The sequence below is a fragment of the Pongo pygmaeus genome, chromosome 6 (genome assembly GCF_028885625.2).
Source record: "Pongo pygmaeus isolate AG05252 chromosome 6, NHGRI_mPonPyg2-v2.0_pri, whole genome shotgun sequence".
Taxonomy (NCBI): domain Eukaryota; kingdom Metazoa; phylum Chordata; class Mammalia; order Primates; family Hominidae; genus Pongo; species Pongo pygmaeus.
Genome location: NC_072379.2, coordinates 22,248,864 through 22,272,260, shown reverse-complemented (window position 1 = coordinate 22,272,260; position 23,397 = coordinate 22,248,864). Strand labels below are relative to the sequence as shown.

At 45.4% G+C, this 23,397-nt stretch overlaps 1 long non-coding RNA gene and 1 other non-coding gene across 3 annotated transcripts in view; both read right to left on the bottom strand.

Moving 5' to 3' along the window:
* Positions 1–23,397, bottom strand: part of LOC134739928 (uncharacterized) — a 118,611-nt gene that overhangs the window by 1,470 nt on the left and 93,744 nt on the right. Inside the window, exons 3-4 of one of the 2 annotated variants that reach the window (XR_010127085.1) lie at positions 6,593–6,715; positions 1,412–1,814 (exon numbers count right to left, since the gene is read on the bottom strand). This is a non-coding gene — a long non-coding RNA (uncharacterized LOC134739928). Of the gene's footprint in view, positions 1–1,411; positions 1,815–6,592; positions 6,716–23,397 lie in introns of those variants that run through there. The other variant, XR_010127084.1, reaches the window with a different exon arrangement.
* Positions 5,118–5,224, bottom strand: LOC129041751 (U6 spliceosomal RNA). Its single transcript, XR_008503907.1, has one exon. It is a non-coding gene; the product is annotated as a U6 spliceosomal RNA (small nuclear RNA).

Here is a 23,397-nt window from a genome sequence, read left to right as displayed (position 1 = left end):
TAACGTTTAAGTCTTTAATCCATCTTGAATTAATTTTTGTATAAGGTGTAAGGAAGGGATCCAGTTTCAGCTTTCTACATATGGCTAGTCCGTTTTCCTAGCACCATTTATTCAATAGAGAATCCTTTCCCCATTTCTTGTTTTTGTCAGGTTTGTCAAAGATCAGATGGTTGTAGATGTGTGGTATTATTTCTGAGGGCTCTATTCTGTTCCATTGGTCTATAGCTCTGTTTTGGTACCAGTAAAGAAAGAGAGTGGTGGGGTGGGGGAGGGAGGGAGGAAGGAAGGAAGGAAGGGATCTCACTTATCCTTGTTCTTTAAAATTTGCTCCAAGTGAAATACAGCGATTTATATTTGATTAAAACACCACATTTTTGTTTTGTTTTGAGATGGAGGTTCACTCTTGTTGCCCAGGCTGGAGGGCAATGGTGTGATCTTGGCTCACCGCAACCTCCGTCTCCCAAGTTCAAGTGATTCTCCTGCCTCAGCCTCCCAAGTGGCTGGGATTACAGACATGCACCACCACGCTCAGTTAATTTTGTATTTTTAGTAGAGACGGGGTTTCTCCATGTTGGTCAGGCTGGTCTCAAACTCCCGACCTCAGGTGATCCGTTTTCCTTGGCCTCCCAAAGTGCTTGGGTTACAGGCATAAGCCACCGCTCCTGGCCCTATTAAACACCACATCTTTATAAATAATACAGAGTGAAAAATTACCATCCAAATCATAAATGTAACGTTAAAAACAAAAATACAATTAAATAATCCAAAGGAACCTATATGAAAAAAGTGCAGTAAAATGGAGTTAAAAACAAAAGTAAAACATGTTGACCTATAAAATACTGAATATTAGCATAGCTGTATCAGAAAATAATTCTTTAAATAACTACAGTTTTCAAATGTGACTATGAACATATGAAAATCTGGCATTTTTAATTATTGGCATGCAATGTATAGCAGTAAAGTTTCACAAAAAATACATTAGAAGAATTAGTAAAAGTCTAATGAAAAAATGGAACCTTTTAATTAATAAGTATTTAAAAGATACTAAAAGTTATGTTATTAATATATTCTTGCTATTACACAAAATATAAGATCTATAATACAGCCATATGAACACAAGAAAATAATATTCCAAAGCAAAAACAATGTAATTTTCTAGAATACTGTGAAATTAATTATATATAAAATAAATATTAGAATTAAATTATATCATTATTTAGGTATAGGTAGAGAAAAATGAATAAAATGCTAATGATACCTGTAATGGGGGTGCATGAATTACTTTTAACTTAGGGATAAAAACTACAAGACAAAAGTATTCAAAATACATATAGCTTAAATAATTTATTATGAGATACACAACATAAAAAATATAAAGTGTGATATAAATCATATATTGAAGAGAGTAAAACTGTTGAGTCTTTCTATACATCGAAGTTGAATTGTTATTATCGTAAGCTAGACTGTTATAACTGAGATGTTTTATGTAAGTCTCTTGGTAACTAAAAGAAAATTTGTAGTATACACACAAAAGAAAAAGGAATCAAGCAGCCGGGCGTGGTGGCTCACACCTGTAATCCCAGCACTTTAGGAGGCCAAGGCAGGTGGATCACCTGAGGTCGGGAGTTCGAGACCAGCCTGACCAACATGGAGAAAATTTGTCTCTACTAAAAATACAAAATTAGGCGTGGTGGCGCATGCCTGTAATCTCAGCTACTCGGGAGGCTGAGGCAGGAGAATCGCTTGAACTTGGGAGGCAGAAATTGAGTTGGCGCCATTGCACTCCAGCCTGGACAACAAGAACGAAACTCCATCTGAAAAAGAAAAGAAAAAGAAAAAAAGAAATGGGAATCAAAGCATATAACAACAAAAGCAAAAAAAAAAAAAATCAAGAAAACACAAGAGAAGACAACATGAAAAGAAAAACAAAGACATTATTTTGTTGGTGCAAAAGTAATTGCGGTCTTTGCCATTAAAAGTAATGGCAAATCAACAATTTTTTAAATATCAAATAATTTAGTTATCGAATAAAAACAAATTGCTATGGTTTCAATTCCCCCTTCAAAATTCATTTTGAAATTTAACTGCCATTGTTATAAAATTATAAAGTTAGACCTTTAAGAAGATATTAGGTTCTGAGGGATCTACTCTCATGAATAAATTAGTGTCACTATTTCCAGAGTGGGTTAGCTGGCAGGAAAGTAGGTCTATTATAAAAGTAAGCTCTCTGGTGTCCACTTTCTGTCATCTTCATGCCTGCGGCCATTTTGTGATGTGGAAATCTGATTCTCATCAGATGTCAATGGCGTGCTCTTAGACTTCCGTAACCTAAAATTGTGAGCTATGTAAACTTCTATTCTTTATAAAATACCAACTCTAAGGCCAGGCATGGTGGCTTACGCCTATAATCCCAGCACTTTGGGAGGCCGAGGCAGGTGGATCACCTGAGATCAGGAGTTTGAGACCAGCCTGGCCAACATGGTGAAACCCCATCTCTACTAAAAATATAAAAAATTAGCTGGGCCTGGTGGCAAGCACCTGTAATCCCAGCTACTTGAGAGGCTGAGGCAGGAGAATCTCTTGAACCTGGGAGGGGGAGGTTGCAGTGAACCGAGATCATGCCACTGTACACCAGCCTGGGCAACAAGAGCGAAACTCCGTCTCAAGGAAAAAAAAAAAAAGAGTAAGTTTACCTCTACTTGATGAGCCAAGTCTCTACTCAGTGTTTGAAAAATAAATTCTTTTGTTTCCTGCCACCCCAGACTTCTGGGAAAGGAGCCTGGAGCTGTGCCCAAGCATCCCAGCCTTTGCCCTCAATTGCAAACAGAGTGGAGTGTCTCTTAGCTCAGGAGTCTGTGCTACTCAAGAGTTTGCACAAACACAAAGCTGAGAAATATCACTTGCTGAAAGGGGTGTAAAAGGCAAAGGACAAACCAGTTGTCCTCTGAAGTGGAGGCATTTCTATTCTATGTTGGGCTAGGATCTTGGAGAATGCAGGCAAGGAACAACTTTTGCCTGTTTTCCGATGAGAGACCCCTTGTGGTAAGAGAGGCTCTTCTCTCTCTACCTGGTGAGTTACTTCGTCTCTTTGGTACCCGATTTCCTCATGTTTAAAATGAGGAGTGAAACCACACGTCCCCTAAGATTCTTTCCTCTTAGCCGTTCTATGAGTTAATTAATGACATTTGTTTTCCCATTAGCATACATCCAAAAAGGTACTCAAGTTAGCTTTTCCGTATTTCCTGGAATCTTGTAACTGCCCCAGATGAAGTGGGTGTATTTGGAGGAAAAGCTCTTCCTTGCTTCCTTTTTAGAGACAAAATCTCTCCCTGTCACCCAGGCTGGAGGGCAGTGGTGCAATCCTGGCTCACTGCAACCTCAAACTGCTGGCCTCAAGTGATCCTCCCATCCCAGCCTCTGGAGTAGCTGGGACAACAGGCACACACCAACATACTCAGCTAATTTTTAAAATTATTTTTGGGCTGGGCACGGTGGCTCAAACCTATATAATCCCAGCACGTTGGGAGGCCAAGGCAGGCAAATAACCTGAGGTCAGGAGTTGGAGACCAGCCTGGCTAACATGGTGAAATTGGCTCTACTAAAAATACAAAAAATTAGCCAGGCATTGTGGCACAGGCTCGTAATCCCAGCTACTCAGGAGGCTGAGGCAGGAGAATCGCTTGAACCCAGGAGGCAGAGGTTTCAGTGAGCCGAGATCACACCACTGAACTCCAGCCTGGACAACAAGAGTGAAACTCTGTTTCAAAATAAATAAATAAATAAAAATCCCAAAAATAAAAATAAAATCATTTTGTAGGGACAGGGCCTCACTATGTTGCCCAGGCTAGTCTGAAACTCCTGGCCTCAAGTGACCCTTCTGCCTCAGCCTCCCAAAGTGCTGGGATTATAGGCGTGAGACATTGTGCCTGGCCCTTCATTGCTTTTTAATAACCTTAATTACCTTCTTTTGAATATCTGTAGAATTCCAGTGGTTTTTTGTCTCTTGAGGCTAGAGTTGACTTCCATAAATAGTCATTTTGAGCCAGATCTTTTGAATAAAGTGAGTGGCCAGAGATGATGCCACAACTTTGGCTAACACAGTTTCCCAGCAAGCACGCTGTGAACTCCAAAATGCTCTGTGCTGGTCACCAGGTCACAGTTCACTCTTCTTGCAAACTCAGGATTGCAAATTTAAAAAAAAAATTAAATTTAATTAATCTATTGCTGGGCACGGTGGCTCATGCCTGTAATCCCAGCACTTTGGGAGGCTGAGGCGGGAGGATCACCTGAGGTCAAAAGTTCAAGACCAGACTGCCAATGTGGTGAAACCCTGTTTCTATGAAAAATACAAAAAAATTAGCCAGGCATGTTGGCACGTGCCAGTAGTCCCAGCTACTCAGGAGGCTGAGGCAGGAGAATCCCTTGAACTTAAATTAATTAATTTGTTTTTTTAGACGGAGTCTCGCTCTGTAATATAGGCTGGAGTGCAGTGGTGTGATCTCGGCTCTCTGCAACATCCGCCTCCTGGGTTCAAGCATTCTCCTGCCTCGGCCTCCCACATAGCTGGGATTACAGGCATGTGCCATCACGTCCCGGCTAAATTTTGTACTTTTTTTTTTTTTTTTGAGATGGAGTCTTGCTCTGTCTCCCAGGCTGGAGTGCAGTGGCATGATCTCAGCTCACCGCAACCTCAGCCTCCCAGGTTCAAGCAATTCTTCTGACTCAGCCTCCTGAGTAGCTGGGATTACAGGCGCTTGCCACCATACCTGGCTAAGTTTTGTATTTTTAGTAGAGATGGGGTTTCACCATGTTGGCCAGGCTGGTCTTGAACTCCTGACCTCAGGTGATCCACCCACCTCAGCCTCTCAAAGTATTGGGATTACAGGCATGAGCCACCGCACCCAGCCTAATTTTGTACTTTTAGTAAATACGGGGTTTCACAATGTTGGCCAGGCTGGTCTCAGACTCCTGACCTCAAGTGATCTACCTGCGTCAGCCTCCCAAATTGCTGGGATTACAGGCATGAGCCACTGTGCCTGGCCGATTTTTTCTAATATCAAAGGAATCACCAGGGTCTTCTCTTTGATTCATTCATTTTCTTGGTTCTGAAATTTTTTTTAAATATGGAATGCTTCATGAATTTGTGTATCATCCTTTCACAGGGACCATGCTCATCTTCTCCATGTCATGCCAATTTTAGCATGTGTGCTGCCGAAGTGAGCACTGGTTCTTTATTTATTTATTATTTATTTATTTTTGAGACAGGATGTCACTGTGTCTTCCAGGCTGGAATACAGTGGCATGATCATGGCTCACTGCAAACTTCACTTTCCAGGGCTCAAGTAGTCCTCCCGCCTGGGCCTCCCAAAGTATTGAGATTACAGGCATGAGACACTGTGCCCAGCCTGGAATGTTTAACTGCTGACTTTGATGCCTGGTTTCGGTTGTACTAGACACTCCCACTACTTTTTTCTTTAAAAATTACTGGTTTGTTCAGCTCCTTAAAAGGATCTTTGGTGTTTTATATAACGAAATATGTGAGGCCAGGCATGGTGGCTCATGCCGGTAATCCCATCCGTTTGGGAGGCCCAGGTGGGAGGATCACTCTAGTCCAAGAGTTTGAGACCGGACTGGGTAACATAGTGAAACCCTCATCTCTACAGGAAAAAAAAAAGTAGCTGGGTGTGGTGGCGCAAATCTGTAGTCCTAGCTACTTGGGAGGCTGAGGCAGAATTGCTTGAGCCCAGGAGTTTGAGGCTGCAGTGAGCTATGATCGTGCCACTGTACTGCAACCGGGATGACAGAGCGAGACACTGCCTCAGAACTAAATAAATAAAATCAAATAGACAATAGAATCTTCTGAGCTTTTCACCCTTTCCACAGGTTATAGGTGCCTGCAAGAAATAGTGAATGTTACAGGTAGACATTTTTCATTGTGATATAACTAGGATACCTTTTCTAACCATGTTCCTGTGCAGACATAGAATGAAAAGCCAGTCCGCCAGGGCTATAGCACGAATTCAGGCCTCGTACAGATGGCTCAATTTGAAGGGCCTTTGTTTTTTTTTTTTCTTTTCTTTCTTTCTTTCTTTTTTTTTTTTTTTTTTTGAGACGTTGTCTTGCTCTGTCGCCCAGGCTTGTGTGCAGTGGTGTGATCTTGGCTCAACTGCCACCTCTGCCTTCCAGGTTCAAGCGATTCTTACGCCTCAGCTTCCTGAGTAGCTGGGATTACAGGTGTTCGCCACCACGCCCAGCTAATTTTTGTATTTTTAGTAGAGATGGGGTTTCACCATTTGGCCAGGCTGGTCTTGAACCCCTGATCTCACGTAATCCCCCAACCTTGGCCTCCCAAAGTGCTGGGATCACAGGTGTGAGCCACCGTTCCTGGCCGATACCCTCCTCTTAAGTCTGGATTAGACCTGCTGTCTTGCTTCCTTTTTGTTTTTTTATGAAACAAGGTCTTGCTTTGTCCTCCAGGCTGGAGTGCAGTGGTGCAATAGTTCACTGCAACCTCAACCTCCTGAGCTCAAGAGCTCCTCCTGCCTCAGCCTCCTGAGTAACTGAGACCACAGACACATGCCACCACTCTCACCTAATTTTCTGTAGAGGCAGGGTCTCACTATGTTGCCTCGGCTGGTCTTGAACTTCTGGCCTCAAGTAATCTTCTCACTTCAGCCTCCCCAAGTGCTGAGATTACAGGCATGAGCCACTGCATCTGGCAAGAAATAAGGTTTAATTTATTGGTGTGAGCTGTCTGGTTGGTTTGCAGAGAGCTGCTGATGTGAGTGGGTTCAGGGCCAGGGTGAGAAGCCATGATCTTTACGATCTCCTCTGCACCTCCACCTTCTGGAAAAGGGCAGCGTCCCCACAGTCGGACTCTTCGCCGGCTCTCAGTGGGCCCTGACTCAATACCCTTCTGACTTGTTGTCATTGTGGTTCCTGGCATGTGGCACTAAGCACTGTTATTATCATTATTTTTTGAGTCAGGGTCTCACTCTGTTGCCCAGGCTGGAGTGGAGTTGTGCAATCTCAGCTCACTGCAACCTTGACCTTCCAGGCTCAAGTGATCCTTCTGCCTCAGCCTCCCAAGTAGCTGGGATCACAGGAGCCCACCACCAGACTCGGCTAATTTTTGTATTATTATTATTATTATTTTTTAGAGGTACTGGGTATCCCTATGTTGCCCAGCTTGAGCTCCTGGGCGATCCTCCCACCTCAGCCTCCCAAAGTGCTGAAGTTACAAATGTCAGTCATCACAACCTGGACAGAGTTTTTTTAAAAACCAAACTGAGATTTTATTTCAAAATTTAAACAAGATTTTAAAATGTTTAAATTAGGCCGGGTGGGCTGGGCATGGTGGCTCACGCCTGTAATCCCAGCACTTTGGGAGACCGAGGCGGGCAGATCACAAGGTCAGGAGATCGAGACCATCCTGGCTAACACGGTGAAACCCCGTCTCTACTAAAAATACAAAAAATTAGCCAGGCATGGCGGTGTGCATCTGTAGTCCCAGCTACTTGGGAGGCTGAGGCAGGAGAATGGCATGAACCCAGGAGGCGGAGCTTTCAGTGAGCCAAGATAGCGCTACTGCACTCCAGCCTGGGCAACAGAGCAAGACTCTGTCTCAAAATAAATAAATAAAAATAAATAAAAAATAAATTAGGCCGAGTATAGTGGCTTATGCCTGTAATCCTAGCCTTTGGGAGGCCGAGGCGGGAAGATTACCTGAGGTCAGGAGTTCGAGACCAGCCTCACCAATGTGGTAAAACCCTGTCTCTACTAAAAACACAAAATTTCTGGGCTGGGCATGGTGGCAAGTGCCTGTAATCCCAGCACTTTGGGAGGCCGAGGTGGGCGGATCACAAAGTCAGGAGTTTGAGACCACCCTGGCCAACGTAGTGAAACCCCATTTCTACTAAAAATACAAAAAATTAGCTGGGTGTGCTAGTGGGAGCCTATAATCCCAGCTACTTTGGAGGCTGAGGCATGAGAATCACTTGAACCCAGAAGGTGGAGGTTGCAGTGAGCCAAGATCATGCCACTGCACTCCAGCCTGGGCAACAGAGCAAGAGTCTCTTTCTCAAAAAAAAAAGAAAAAGAAAAAGAAAAAGAAAATTATGAAAACTGTCTCTTGAATATATGGGCACCTCCTGAAGAGGGAGTTGGTTAAGGGAAGGTCCTGGCAGGTGGGACAGGGTATTCTGGCAGGGCAGGAGCTGGGACTTCAGTGTGTTCAGTGTCTGTACCACAATGGTGCCCTTTGTCACAAGTATCCATCTGCATCCACTGACTTATAGGGGAGAACCTGGGGAAAAACCAATGATATGATTTGGCTGTGTCTCCACCCAAATCTCGTCTTGAATTTTAGCTCCCATAATCCCCACGTGTTGTGGGAGGGACCCAGTAGGAGGTAATTGAATCATGGGAGCGGGTTTTTCCTGTGCTGTTCTCATGATAGTGAATAAGACTCAAGATCTGATGGTTTTATAAAAGGGCAGTTTCCCTGCACACGCTTTCTTGCCTGCCACCATGTAAGATGTGCCTTTGGTCTTCCTTTGCCTTCCATCACGGTTGTGAGGCTTCCCCCGCCATGCTGTACAGTAAGTCCATTAAACCTCTTTATAAATTACCCAGTCTCAGGTATGTCTTTATTAGCAGTATAAGAATGAATGCATACAACCAACTTCAATAGCTTAAGTGGATCCAGCCACCACTCCAGAAGATGCAGGATTATAAACCATCGCAGCATCCACATGGTGCTAACTCAGTATATGTGCAGAGTATAGGAGTTGTGGGGCTAATTATTTTAGGGTCAAGGTCTTGCTCTGTGGCCCAGGCTAGAGTGCAGTGGTGTGATCAGAGCTCACTGCAGCCTCAAACTCCTGGACTCAAGTGATCCTCCCATCTCAGTCTCCAGAGTAGCTGGGACTACAGACACATGCCACTGTGCCCAGTTAGTTTATTGTTATTAATTTTTGTAGAGACAGGCTCTACTATGTTGCCCAGGCTGGTCTCAAACTTCTGGCCTCAAGCGATCCTCCTACCTTGGCCTCTCCAAGTTCTGGGATTATAGGCAGGATCCACTGTGTCAGCTCCCCTTGCTTTTAGACAAGCCCAGACTTCTCTGCATGACCCCAAAGTCATGCATCATCTGGCTCCCACTGATGTCTCCAATCCCTGGTTCTCTCACTCACTGTGCTCCAGCCACACTGGCCTGTCTGTTTCTCAAACTGGTCAAGCTCTCTCCTTTTACATGCCCTTGTGCCTTTATTCCCTCCATGCGGCTTGCTCCATGCCCTGTCCCTTTTATGGCTGGTTCATTTGCTGTCTTGCTTCAGGTGTTTATTCAAATATCACTCCACAGGGAGACCTCCCACAGCAGAGGGTTGAGCAGAGTGTGCTAATTCGCTCATCAATATCACAACAGAAGGCAGTGTGGAGCATGGGCTAGACAGAAAGTCCTTCCAGGGAAGGTTTTCCAAAGCAGGAGGGCAAAGTGAACATGTGAGATTCTCCCACTTGTGAGCGGGAGGCTCTAGGCTGGCAGCCTGGCCCTTGCATGGGTCCCTGTTGATCGGCTCCTGGAGGACCTTATTTTCTCTCCACCCTGAGGATTCCCTAGGACATAAATTTCCTAGATAAGCCTAGGAAGGGATGAGTGGCCCAGCTATGTAATAAGGTAGGCCTTGACCCCAGGAGAGGTGAGGTGGTCTGAATAATGGCTCCTCCAAATAGAGCCATGGCCTAATCCACAGAACTGGGGAATGTTACCTTATGTAACAAGAGGGACTCTGGGGATGTGCTTAAGTCAAGGACCTTGAGATGGAGAGATTATCATGGAATATCCAGGGGCTCCATGTCATCATAAGGGCTCTTAGAAGAGGGTGTCAGGTGAGTCAGAGTCAGAGCAGAGGTCATGTGATGATGAAAGTGGAGGTTGAAGAGGGAGGAAGGCGCTACAAACCTAGGAATGAAGGTTCCCCTAGGAGTTGGAGAAGTCAGGGAAACCGATTCTCCCCTTAGAGCTTCCAGAAGGAACAGGCCCTGCCAACCCCTCAACTGTAGCCCAGTGAGACTGACTACCGACTTCAGACTTCCAGTCCTGTAAAATGACAGATGCATGGCCTGTTAGGAACCAGGCCACACAGCAGGAGGTGAACAGTGGGCTAGTGAGCGCAGTTTCATCTATATTTACAGCCGCTCTCCCTTGCTCGCATTACGGCCTAAGCTCCGTCTCCTGTCAGATCACCTGTGGCATTAGATTCTCATTGGAGTGTGAACCCTATTGTGAACTGAGCATGCGAGGGATCTAGGTTGCATGCTCTTTATGAGAGTCTAATGCCTGATAGTCTGTCACTGTCTCCCATCACCCCCAGATGGGACCGTCTAGTTGCAGGAAAATGAGCTCAGGGCTCCCATTGATTCTACATGATGGTGAGTTGTAGAATTATTTTCTTACATATTACAATGTAATAATAAGAGAAATAAAGTGCATGATAAATGTAATGCTGGCTGGGCATAGTGTCTCACATCTGTAATCCCAGCACTTTGAGAGGCTGAGGTGGGTGGATCACTTGAGATCATGAGTTTGAGACCAGCATGGGCAACATGGCAAAACCCCATCCCTACAAAAATACAGAAAATACAAAATAAAAATAAAAATAAAAAAATAATGCACTAGAATCATCCCAAAACCATCTACCCCGCACCCGCAATGGTCCATGGAAAAATTGTCTTCCACGAAACCGGTCCCTGGTGCCAAAAAGTTAGGGACTGCTGTTTTAAAGCCACTGTGTTTGTGCTAATGTGTTACAGCAGTCCTGCAAAAGTAATCCATGTGGACAGGACCTGGGCTGCTTTCTCTTTTCCACCAGAGCTGGTTCTTTATTTTCCTTTCCTTCTTTACTCAAATCCAGGAAAAGTCAACCAGAGGCAACTGAGAACTTGTACTTGTCTGGTCTAACGACATCAGATTCAGGTAATGACGGCCAACTCCACTGCTTAGGTACTGGATGACGTCATCCTCTCTCCTCTGTAAGGACAGAACTTATTCTATACCCTTAAGCTCCATTTTCTCTCTGACTCCTGGCCTGGACTTGTGAGAATCGTCTGTGCAGGCCCCACCCGGCCTGCAACTCTGCTTTCTGCTTCCCCTTCTCCCTCTGGTTTCCCAGGACCCTTATTCATGTGGTCCAGAGATGCTGGATGCTGAACAGCCAATAGAAGAACTTTGAGAGAATTCAATAGACCGAGGCCAACTAGAAAGAGTCTACAATCCCCCATACCAGCCACATCTGGAGTACTAGATGCAGGAGCATGTCAGGGAGGTGACATGAAAAAGTGTGAGTCTGGAAAGCAGACCAGACTCACTGTGATGGTGAATATTGAGTGTCAACTTGATTGGACTGAAGGAAGCAAAGTATTATTCCTGTGTGTGTCTGTGAGGGTGTTGCCAAGGGAGATTAACATTTGAGTCAGTGGACTGGGAGAGGCAGACTCACCCTCATTCTGGGTGGGCACCACCTAATCAGCTGCCAGCGTGGCTAGAATAAAGCAGCCAGAGGAGCCAGGAAGGACTAGACTTGCTGAGTCTTCCAGCCTCCATCTTTCTCTCCTGCTGGATGCTTCCTGCCCTTAAAAATCAGACTACAAGTCCTTCAGCTTGTGGACTCTTGGACTTACACCAGGGGTTTGCCAGGGGCTCTCAGGCCTTTGGCCACAGACTGAAGGCTGCACTGTCAGCTTCCCTACTTTTGAGGTTTTGGGACTTGGACTGACTTCCTTGCCCCTCAGCTCGCAGACGGCATTGTGCGACTTTACCTTGTGATCGTGTGAGTCAATTCTCCTTGATAAACTCCCCTTCATATATACATCTATTCTATGAATCCTGTCCCTCTAGAGAACCCTCACTAATACACTAAGGATTGGCTACTTGGAAATGGAGGAAGAAAGGCAAGATTTGGGTACTCTGCTAAGCTGTGGTCAGCACATAGCCCAGGATCCCAGCCTTTGATGCGGCCTAGAATAGAACAAGCAGTTATGGAGTCCTCAACCCCAGAAGCTTGTCCAGAAAGCCTACTGCTTGTTCTTTTTGGGAGCTACTAGGCCATGGGTCTTGATGCTTGAGATACCCATTGCCAGGCAAGTGGAATCAGGGGTCAGGGGCTTGGAGAAAGGAGATATGGGCAGGATCTAGCCCTGGAAAACTGGGAAGGAGGCCCAGAACCAGGCACTGGGAACAACATAGCAGGAATCAACCAAACCCCTTCCTCCATTCGTTAGTCTGCCTCTTGTTCCTCCACTTGAAACACATTGCCTCCTAGCCAAGCCTCAAGCATGCCAATCACAGTCCTGCCACAGGGCCTTTGCATAGGCTGGTGGGGTCTGCCTAAATGCTCTTTCCCCATAGAGCAGCTAAAAATTAAAGGAGGAAGGAGCAGGAGCTAACTCCAAGAGCCTGGGAGTGGGTCTCAAAGTAGAAACGAGCCATCATGAAATGTGGTTGCTGAGGTCAGAGCAGGATAAGGAACAAGACCAGATTGATGGTTGAGAGCTGGGGTCCTTGTCTGCAGGGAGGAGGGTCCCCAGGGTGGGGCAGGTAGAGAGGAAATGGGCTCACCTATTGCTGGCTTGGAGGGATGTGAGGCCAGGGATCCTGGTGAGCCCTGAACTTCCCTTTATCCTGATTATACCTGACAGGGTCCATGACTGTGGTTTGGTCCTAAAAATGCAAATAGAGGGCTGAGAAAGATGGCTCACAACTGTGTTTTGAGAGGCTGAGGTGGGAGGATTGTTTGAGCCCAGGTGTTCATGACAAGCCTCGGCAATGTAGCGAGACCTTGTCTCTAAATAAATTTTTAAAGATTAGCCAGGTGTGGTGGTATATACCTGTACTCCCAGCCACTTGGGAGACTGAGGTGGGAGAATTGCTTGAACCCAGGAGTTGGAGGCTGCAGTAAGCTATGATTGCACCACTGCACTCCAGCCTGGGTGACACAATAAGACTCTGTCTCTAAGATCAAAAATGCAAACAGGAAGAATGAGATCATACCTAACACTGGTTTTTCCAGGAGAGCTGTCATCAATAAAGTGGACTGGATCTGATTGTGGAGCTTTTCCCTTTGGCAAACAATAATTAAATACCTATGATGCACAGAGCATCATGCTAGAGCCGAAGACATATAACCCATCCATTCACTTATTTATTCATTAGTCCACAAATACTTACTGAGCATCTTCTATGCATCAGGTACCAATTTAAGTGCTTGGGTTTATTTGTCTGTTCTCATGCTGCTGATAAAGACATACTTGAGACTGGGTAATTTATAAAGAAAAAGAGTTTGAATGAACTCACAGTTCTATGTGGCTGGGGAGCTTCATAATCATGGCAGAAGGCAAAAGGCATGTCTCACATGGCGGCAGGCAAGAGAGAGCTTGTGCAGGGAAACTCCCCTTTAAAAAACCATCAGATCTCTTGACACTTATTCACTGTTATGAGAACAGCATGGGAAAGACCCACCCCCATGATTAAATTACCTTCCACTGGCCCTTCCCATGACACATGGGAATTATGGGAACTACAACTCAAGATGAGATTTGGGTGGGGACACTGCCAAACCATATCATTGGGGTATGTCTGTGAGCAAAATAAAGATTTCCATTCACAAAGAGCTTACAGGGTAAGTGGAGAGAGAGAATAAATCTCCACTTAAAACAATAAGTATAAATATAATACATTTTTATAATATAAATGTAATAAAGGTAAATTAATACATAATGCAAAAATGCAATAAATATAGTAAATAAATTCATGTAAAATAAATTATTCTCTGTAACATAAAAAGCACAGCAGGGTAATAGGAGTACAGGGGTGAGGTGCTGTTTTAAATATGGTAGACAGGGTAGGCCTTACTGAGAAGGTGACATTTGAGGAAAGTCTAAACAGAGGTGAGTGATCCAGGCAGAAGAGCATTTAGGCAGATTCACCAGCCTTTGCAAAGGCTTTAGCCCCCCCTAAATGTTTATTGACAATCACTGACATAAGGCAGATTGATTACTAGGAGAAAAGGCATACAAATTTATTTAACACGTACACACAAGAGCCTTCAGAATAAAGGCCCAACCTCCCAGTGAGTGACAGAAGATTATATGCCATCTTGGCAGGGTGCAACAGCTCATGCTTGTAATCCTAGCACTTTGGAGGCCCAGGCAGGAGGATTGCTTGAGGTCAGTAGTTCAAGACCAGAAGCTTATAGATCATTTTGAGGTTACAGAAAGAATGGAGGCCTGGATCCTGGTAAAACAGGTTATGGGAAAGGAGCAGGGAGAAGAATTCTGTTGAGGGGATTACTAGGGAGAATAAATGGATTGGGGAACTTGTAAATAGTTATCTTTGGAATTTAAATGATCCTCAGAGACAATCCTTATACTTGTAAAAGGGTCTGTTCAAGTGTGGTTACGTCTTGGTCTTCTTTTCTGCAATAGATAATGAGATAGACAGGGAGAGGAAGGAAAAACAGCTGTTCTCCCTGGTGGTTCTGGATCTCAGGCAGACAAAGGAATTTCAGCTTCTCAGGTGTGGAGGTGGGGAGGCCAGAGAGACCTTGAAGGTCCTTCATTTCAGCATGTCTAAATGCCATATTTTGGAGTATTGGTTTCTGAGCCAGTGGGTGTGAGGGACAAGAGGCAGAACAACCATACTGAGAGTGTTCCAGTAGGCAGTCAGGCAGACATGAGCACGGCAGGAGAGGACACCCCCACTCCAAACCCGGCAATGTCAGGCAGCCAGCAGGTGATGGGCAGGCAGGTGGCTGTTAAGCTGTCTCTCTAGAATATAATTTGTTGCAACCAGTGCCAGGGAAAGGCAGTCTCCCCATAGACAGAAAAAATCTGGAACTGGTGATCAGCAGCTTCCCAGTAAGACCTCAGGAGTTGGGCGAGTGGGCTCAAGCATGCATCCTAAGAAGCAAAATGGCCGAGTTTCACTGGTATATTACCTTCCTCTAGGAAAACTTGACTGGTAAGGGAAGAACGCCTCAACTGAGCATGCTTACAATTTCAGGAAACACACTGTGCATGCGGCCCCTCCCAGATGCTGGAAGGCCACTGTGCATGTGGACAGCCCATCCCATGGGAAGAATTAGGGAGGAGGGATGCAACCCTCCGGAAGCAGGCCAACCTATAAAACCCCAAGTTTTGCACTTGATCTTTCAATTTGCTGTATGATCCTCTTCCAAGTTTACTTTACTTCCTTTTATTCCTGCTGTAAAGTTTTTAAATATACTTTCATTACTGCTCTAAAACTTGCCTCAATCTCTTCCCATGCCCTATGCCCCTCAGTCGAATTCTTTCTTCTGAGGAGGCAAGAATTAAGATTGCTGTAGACCCGTTTGGATTTGCCGCTGCTAACAAAAGTGCCCCACGTACAGAGACTCCATGTATTTTGTTCCCCTACTGTGTGCTTGGCATATAGTAGGTGCTCACTAAATATTTCTGAAATGAATGAATCCACAGGACGTGGCTACTGATTGAATGTGGGGGCAAGAGAGAAAGAACAGAGTGAGGATGAGGCTATCGATTGCAGTAAAGGCTCAAGTCATGAGTTATGCTCCAGAGAAGCGGGAAATGAGGGAGAGAGGCAAACAAATGAAAACCTGAAAACAAAGAGCAACTCCAAGAAGACAAAAACTCAACCACACATGACAGAAGACACGGGCTCTGACTTCCTGCTGGGGCTTCTAGACCAGTGGGGTGCGGAGACATGCATGCTTCAAAGTTGAGTTTTTCTATAGAAAAGAATCCCAGCCCAAGAGCCAGACTTCTTGGGTTGAAATCCCAGCTGAACCTCCTGCTAGCTGTGTGATCTTGGGCAGATTATCTCATCACTGTCAGTGCCTCAGCTTCCTGGGGTGATTGTGAGGATGCAAAAAACAATACTTGTGTAGGGCTTATGGCAGCACCTAGCATATAACAAGTGTCTGATGCACTTAGCTGCTACTGTTAATTGTTATTACAAGAGAAGAGAGCCCCAGTGCAAAGTGTAGCAGCATGGGACATCAACATGGGGCCACGGTGGGCTGATGGGTGCCAGAGGCTGTGGCTATGGGTTGCACCTTGGTTCTGTCTGTCCTTGAACTCAAGGTCCCAGGACAGATTGATGGGGCCAAGTAGTCTGCAGGACTGGGAGGCAGGAGGCAGCTTCTAGAAGTGTCAGAGGAGAGAAAAAGTCTGAGGGAAAATGACTGTTAATGAGCAGAAGAGGGGCCAGGTGTGGTGGCTCATGCCTGTAAGCCCAGCACTTTGGAAGGCCGAGGCAGGCAGATTACTTGAGCTCAGGAGTTTGAGACCAGTATGGGCAACATAGTGAGACCCCATCTCTACAAAAGATTTTAGAAGTTAGCCAGTCATGGTGGTGTGCACCTGTAGTCCCAGCTACTCGAGAAGCTGAAGCAGGAAGACTGCTTGAGGGTAGTTGGAGAGCAGCCTGAGCAACATAGTGAGACATCATCTTTAAAAAAAAAATTAAAAAATTAGCCAGTAGTGGTGGAGCACACGTGTAGTCCCAGCTACTTGGAAGGCTGAGAAGGGATGATTGCTTGAGCCCAGGAGTTCAAGGCTGCCATGAACTGTGATCACACCACTCCACTCCAGCCTCGATGTGGAGCAAGATCCTGTCTCTAAATAAATAAATACGTGAATTAAATGGGGAGAAAAGGGCTAGACTCCTGAGCCCTGAGGATAGCAAGGAAATTAACCCATGGCTTCTATAGTGAGGGTCTTTCTTGAAGGGGCAGAACAAACTTGCCCAGGCAGGGCAGCAGCTAAGCTTCCCGAATGCCCAAGGGGTAGAAAACATTCCAGAGCTATGATTTCAACCAACAGCCTGAGCAGATGAGTTCAATAAAGCCAATGGTTATTTACATCAATGCGAAGACTACCTGTGTTTATTTCTGGCTCCTGGGATCTGGAAAGGAAAAGGAATGACTGAAATGAGGAATGTGCTGAAAGGCAAAAACTGGACAATCTAACAAGAAAAAAAAACATGTTCATTCATGCTTAACATAATTTCTTTCATCCCGGGGCCTCCGAGGGTTCAGTGAGGGGATCTGGTAAGCCCTTCAGAGACCTCAGACTCATACCAGCTGGGATCCCAGGAGAGGGCCCTGGGAATCACTCTCTTATGGTCTGGGGAACACGGGGCTGGGAATCGGGGAAGAGTAGAAGGGATGCCTACTCAAGTGTGTGTTGGGGTTCAAATCTGGCCCCACCCTTTACTAGCTGTGTGACACTTGGCAAGACCAGAATCAATCTGAGCTTCCAGGACCAGGCATGGTGGTGCACTCTTGTAATCCCAGCACTTTGTGAGGCTGAGGTGGGAGGATCAATTGAGGTTGAGAGTTCAAGACCAGCCTGGGCAATGTAGTGACACCCTCATCTCTACAAAAAATAGTAAAAATTAGGCAGGTGTGGCTGCACAAACCTGTAGTTCCATGACTCAGGAGGCTGAGGCAGGAAGACTGTTTGAGCCCAGGAGTTTGAGGCTGCAGTGAGCTATGATTGCACCACTGTACACCAGCCTGAGTGACAGAGCAAGACCCTTTCTCTTAAAAAAAATCTATACTTTTGTTCCCACATCTGCAAAGGGAGCAAAGTAATGAAACATTCTTTGGAGGGTGGTGGGACTTGCTACTACAGTAAGGGAAGTCTCATGTGGTCATGTGGGGGAGGGATCTCCTCTGCCTCCTTGACAACCTCATGCCACAGTAGGCATCTCCCGGGGAGGGCAGAACTCACAGACCAAGGTTGCACCAGCTTTTGTCTCGCTCTTTCCAGGATTTGGGAGTAAGGAAATGCAACATGGTATTGCTCCTAGCTGATGTGCCAAGCAGGCAAATCTAGGGTCTAAGATGTAATCTAGTCTCTAAGCCAACTCAAGCTCCCAGAGGCAGGGGCTGGGCTATGCTGGTTTAATGGGGAAACAGAGCCCAGCCTGATAGTTTGTCAGAGTCACTCGGGATGCTATCGGTATTGCTCGTGGTTTTAGAAAGTGCTGTGTAAGTACGCTGTGTGTCGAGGGGAAATGACGTTTTTCTCTCCATGCAAGGGAGCCTGGAACTGCCTCTCTTTTTCCATGTGAATAAATGGGAATGCCCTGGAGAAAGACCATCAGGGGAGGAGGGCTGAGTCCCCCATAAATCAGGAGGTTCCATAAATCTCTTAACTCCTAATTTTCTCAGGGGAGAAGAAAAAAAATTATCAGAGCATGTAGGGTTTTCTAAGTCTGTAAACACTCTTGTCCATGGCTCTCAGCAGTTTCAGTACAAATCAGGCCCCACCAGACTCAGTGCCAAGCACATAGCTTTTTAGATGAGACCTGGCAGCTCCTCCAGCTGAGCATTTTAAGAGCTCTCTGATGCTGCAAATGCTTCCACAGAGCCTCACCATGGGAAAGCTGCCTCCCACTGGTGTTTCTGTCCTCAGATCCTGGGTGCTGGGAAGCTGGACCGAGCTGTTAGGCTGCCTCATGTCAACTGGGAACCACTAATGAGCTGAGAACCATCATTAAGCCAAGGCCTGGTCTCTTTCCTCATTTTGCCTCCTATAGTCCTGGGTTGTAGAAATGCGTTTATATTTTATTTTATTTTTTTGCTGAGCGAGGATACTGACTCCCTTGCCTGGTACCAGCTGCAGTCAGTGCTGGAACCAGCATGCTAGTGCTCTCCTGTTAGTATATCTCTGCATGTGTACTCTTTTGCCTTTTTCAGACAACAGGGATTTCTGCATTGGGTGGCACCTATAAGGCATGCTCTCTTACTCACTCCTGAATCCCAGCAATGCCTGGCATGTGACAGGTGCTAATGAACATTGACTGAATGGATGAGTGCATAAAACAAGCTATTTTGCAAAATGGACCAAACCAGAGAAGGAAGCAGTGGATATTGTGAAGGGGTTGGGGAGTGGGATGAATTAACCTGACTGCAGGGCTGGCTCTACAAGGGTAAGGCCATGGGGGAAGAGAGAGCTGTTTGTTCAAATGACAGAGTCCAAGGGATACAGGTAAACCGACTTCACTGGGGCTGCCTGTAGTCCCCAGAGAATTCCCAAATGCAGGGGCTTTGGGTTTCCTGCAGAGGTCTTTGGAGAGTGACATTTATTAAAGTATGGTGAGTGTCAGGGCTTTGGTTGTAAATGTCTTATCCCACCTGGGCAGGAGTCTAGGCGGTAGCAAAGGCTTTCCAGGCAGGGTCCTGACTGCAGAAACAAGGGTCTGGAAAGAATTAGACAAGGTGGGAAGGACACAGCCAAGCTATCTGGGCTTCAAGGAAAAGTCTTTTTATGGGCTGAATGTTTGTATCTCTCTCCATTCTCACAAATTCATATGTTGGCATTCTAATCTCACCGTGATAGTATTTGGAAGTGGGGTCTTTGGGAGGTGATTAGGTTTAGATGAGGCCATGAGTTGAGGCCCTTGTGATGGAATTAGTGTCTTTACAAGATGAGAAAGAGGCACATGATTCATTTTCCTCTGCAATGTGTAGATTGAACAAGAAGGCAGCAGTCTGCAAACCAGGAAGAGAGCCCTCACCAGAAACCAAACAGGCTGGCACCTTGGTCTTGGACTCCTCAGCCTCCAGAATCATGAGAAATGACTTGTTGTTTAAGCTACCCAGTGCATGTATTCTGTTATAGCAGCCTGAACAGACTAAGACAAGTCTGATACTAATGGAGAAGCACATGGCCCATGAGAACAAGTCATATAGATGGGGCAGACAGTGGGGAATGGGGAGATGTAAGTGGACAGGCACATGGGTACGCACATGCCTAGTAGACTTAGGGCACCAAGACCAATTGCAGACTTCACCTCTGATGTGGACATGTCTGTGTGTATATGTGTGCTTAACATACTCTCTGAGGGTTTTACAACTGCTCAAGCCTCTGGTTCCTATGATTGTGTCGGGGTATGAACTCCCCAAATGAAGCTGGGGTTCACCATGATCCTAGGGACAGCATATCTCTAGCTTCTAACTACTCTTTTCTCCTACTTGCTCTGTCCCACTGTCTGAACTCCAGTCCTATTTTCCTGGTAGAAGAGATGCAGTGCACACATATGGGGCATGGAGGCTAAAGCAACTCCATCTTGGATGCTAATCCACCATGTTGACTTCTGATTAACCCTAGTTCTGGGGATGCCTCTAAGATTTCCATTTTATCTACTGTTCCTTATGTAAGAACATTTACTTACTGTAAATCCTGCCCTTAGGTCAAAGCAACCTTGATGTTATTGTAAACACACACTTACTATATATCTTGCTCTTAGGCAATACCCTGTAGTACATAAGCCCTGGGCCTGGGGGGTAATAGTGTAGGGATCCAACCATCTTGAGGCTGCCTGAGACATGGCTTCTGTTCATAAGTTCCTACTAAATATTATTTTCTGAGAAGCTGGATTTCTCTGCCTCTTTCTTTGGTCTCAGCTTCCATAGACTTTGGCGGTAGGTTTGCATAGATCTCACCACAGAACATGGGGCATTGCTCATTTCCCATTGGCCTGCAGCTCTTCTGGGCACTTTGGTCCCACCAGCCAAGTACCTGCATTGGGTTATATAAGAGTTGTCACATCTGGAAGCAGCCTAGGCAGGAGCTGGGTGAGCTGGAGGTAGCTCTGCCCCCATGTCAGACAGGCCATAGAAGTTCTCTGTCCTCTCACCAGCAACCCTTAAGCAATGACTGATAGATAAATACCCCTAATCTTTCATGCTTCAGGTGGGATAACTCAGAGACATCTCCCAGAGTTACTCAACAGGTGTATTTGTCTGTTTTTCTGCTGCTATTAAAGACATACCTGAGATTGGGTAATTTATAAAGAAAAAGAGGTTTAATGGACTCACAGTTCCACGTGGCTAGGGAGGCCTCACAATCGTGGCAGAAGGCAAAAGGCACTTCTTACATGGTGGCAGCAAGAGAGAATGAGAATCAAGTGAAAGGGGTTTCCCCTTATAAAACCATCAGATCTGTGAGACTTATTCACTACCAGAAGAACAGTATGGGGGAAACTGCCCCTATGATCCAATTATCTCCCACCAGCTCCCTCCCACAACATGTGGGAATTGTGGGAGCTACAATTCAAGATGAGATTTGGGTGTGGACACAGCCAAACCATATCAGCAGAATTAAGCTTCAGTTGTGCAAAGTGGTAAGTTGCTTGATAGCCTACCCTTTGTTGCTTCCTTTCTCCTCCAGCCTCATTTCCCCACTCTTCTACCTGTGCTTCCTGAGATTGTCTTCCAGGTATATTATATCCATTTGAATCCTTATCATAGAGTACATTGCTGGGGAAACCCAAACAAAGTTATGGGGTTTCAGCATTCTCTCCCTTTACACCAGCCTAACTATTCAGTGTTGGTTCAAGATCCAGGCGATATAGAACTGAAACCCAATTTTAGGGGGCAGACAAATAGACTTCATCTTTGGATAAGAGGAGCTACAGGCTAGGTGCGGTGGCTCACACCTGTAATCCCAGCACTTTGAGAGGCCGAGGCAGGTGGATCACGAGGTCAGGAGATCGAGACCATCCTGGCTAACACGGTGAAACCCCGTCTCTACTAAAAAATACAAAAAATTAGCCAGGCGTGGTGGTGGGCGCCTGTAGTCCCAGCTACTCGGGAGGCTGAGGCAGGAGAATGGCATGAACCCAGGAGGCGGAGCTTGCAGTGAGCCTAGATCGCTCCACTGCACTCCAGTCTGGGCGACAGAGCGAGACTCCATCTCAAAAAAAAAGAGGAGCTACAAGTCACATTGCAAAGACTGTGGATCCATGGTGGGGTGGAGAACTGGAGCTCTTTCTGCAAATGACTCCAGAGCCATCTTCAACTCCTTTTACCTCTCATAGCCAATTGGTTGCCAAGTGCTATTAAGTCTACCTCTGTAGTATCTCTTGAATCATGCCCTCATTTCCATTTTCCCATTACTGCTATCTGTAATCTCTTGCTTGAACATATGCAGCCACTTTCTAAATGGTTTATTTGTCTCCCACCTCCCCATCTCACCCCAATCTGCTGTCCCCAGTGCTTCTGGAGTGATATTTCTAAAGCACACTTGACTATGTCACTCTTTTGCTCAAGACCTTTGCCGGTGTCCTAGAGCTTACAGGAAAACATTCAAATTCCTCAGCCTGACATTCAAGGCCCTCTGTGATTTCATTTTCCAGCATCATTTCTTGGCATCTGCTATCCACATCTTCTAGAAATACCAGGATTTTTTCCATTCCCTGGAAGTTCTCATCACTTTCCCTTTTGCTGGAATACTTTCCTCCACTTTACTGACTGCCAGAGTCCTGATCATCTTACATAGCTGAGTGGAAATATTTTCTCCTCGTGTCACATTCTCTAATTACTCTTGTCTCTGTGCCTGTCTAGCACTGTGTTTATAGGTCATTGAGCAAACACAGTCATCCAATCAACTCTTGCATGTGCTGAGTACCATGGTTATAAGATGTGTGTTGTTCTGTTTGCTTGTTTCCTTTTTTTTTTAAGCATGAAATTGTAAGCTCCACAAATAAATGGAATATACCTTTCACTGTGTGCCATAGTTTGGGATGAGCAGTAGGTGTTTGATAAACCTTTGTAATTCAAATTGAGCTGAAATGAATCAGAACCTGGACAATAAGAGGGTCACCTTGTGCCTCCTATGAATGATCAAATTCTGTAGATGTGGAATACAGTATGAAGTGCACTTAACACCAAGTTTACTGAACTTGGTGTTACTGAACATAATTTAATCTATCTTGGGTGATTCAAAGGCTCTCCAGGATCTTGTAGTGCTGGAGCGTCATCAATGTGAGCAACAGTTCTCATTGTGTGGAGCTGCCAGTTAAGGAGTGCAGGCTGATAGAGTTCTGGAGAAATCAGGATTCTTCTTTTTTAAGCCAACAATTTGCCTAAGTGTCTTTAAAGTGCATATTACAATCAAATCGTTGATTTAAAATTTTTTTTGGACAGAGCAGGTTAATTCTGGTGAGCTGTTGGGTGGATAAGTGTATAAATAATAGTGATTATCTGGGAGATGAGTTTGTACAGTCCAGTCCTTGCTTAGGGTAGGGAGTTGAGGTGTCTGTACTGAAAAATGTCAGTTATGTCCTGAAACAATGACACCAGTGTCACTGAGGTTGTAACCAACACCAAGCAGGGACTTCACTGTTTTTCTTGCTTTGTGCAAGTAACACCATGTCTAGGGTCCTCAGATCAGATTGGAAGATTAAATGATCTCTTTCATGGGAGCTAGAAAATACTCTGTCTCTCTTTTGAGTCCAGAATTGGCTAGTTGGATGAAGCATGCCTGAACTGAGGCTTGGACACTTTTGAAAATCAGCAAACACAACTACAGTCTGCATGATGTAAA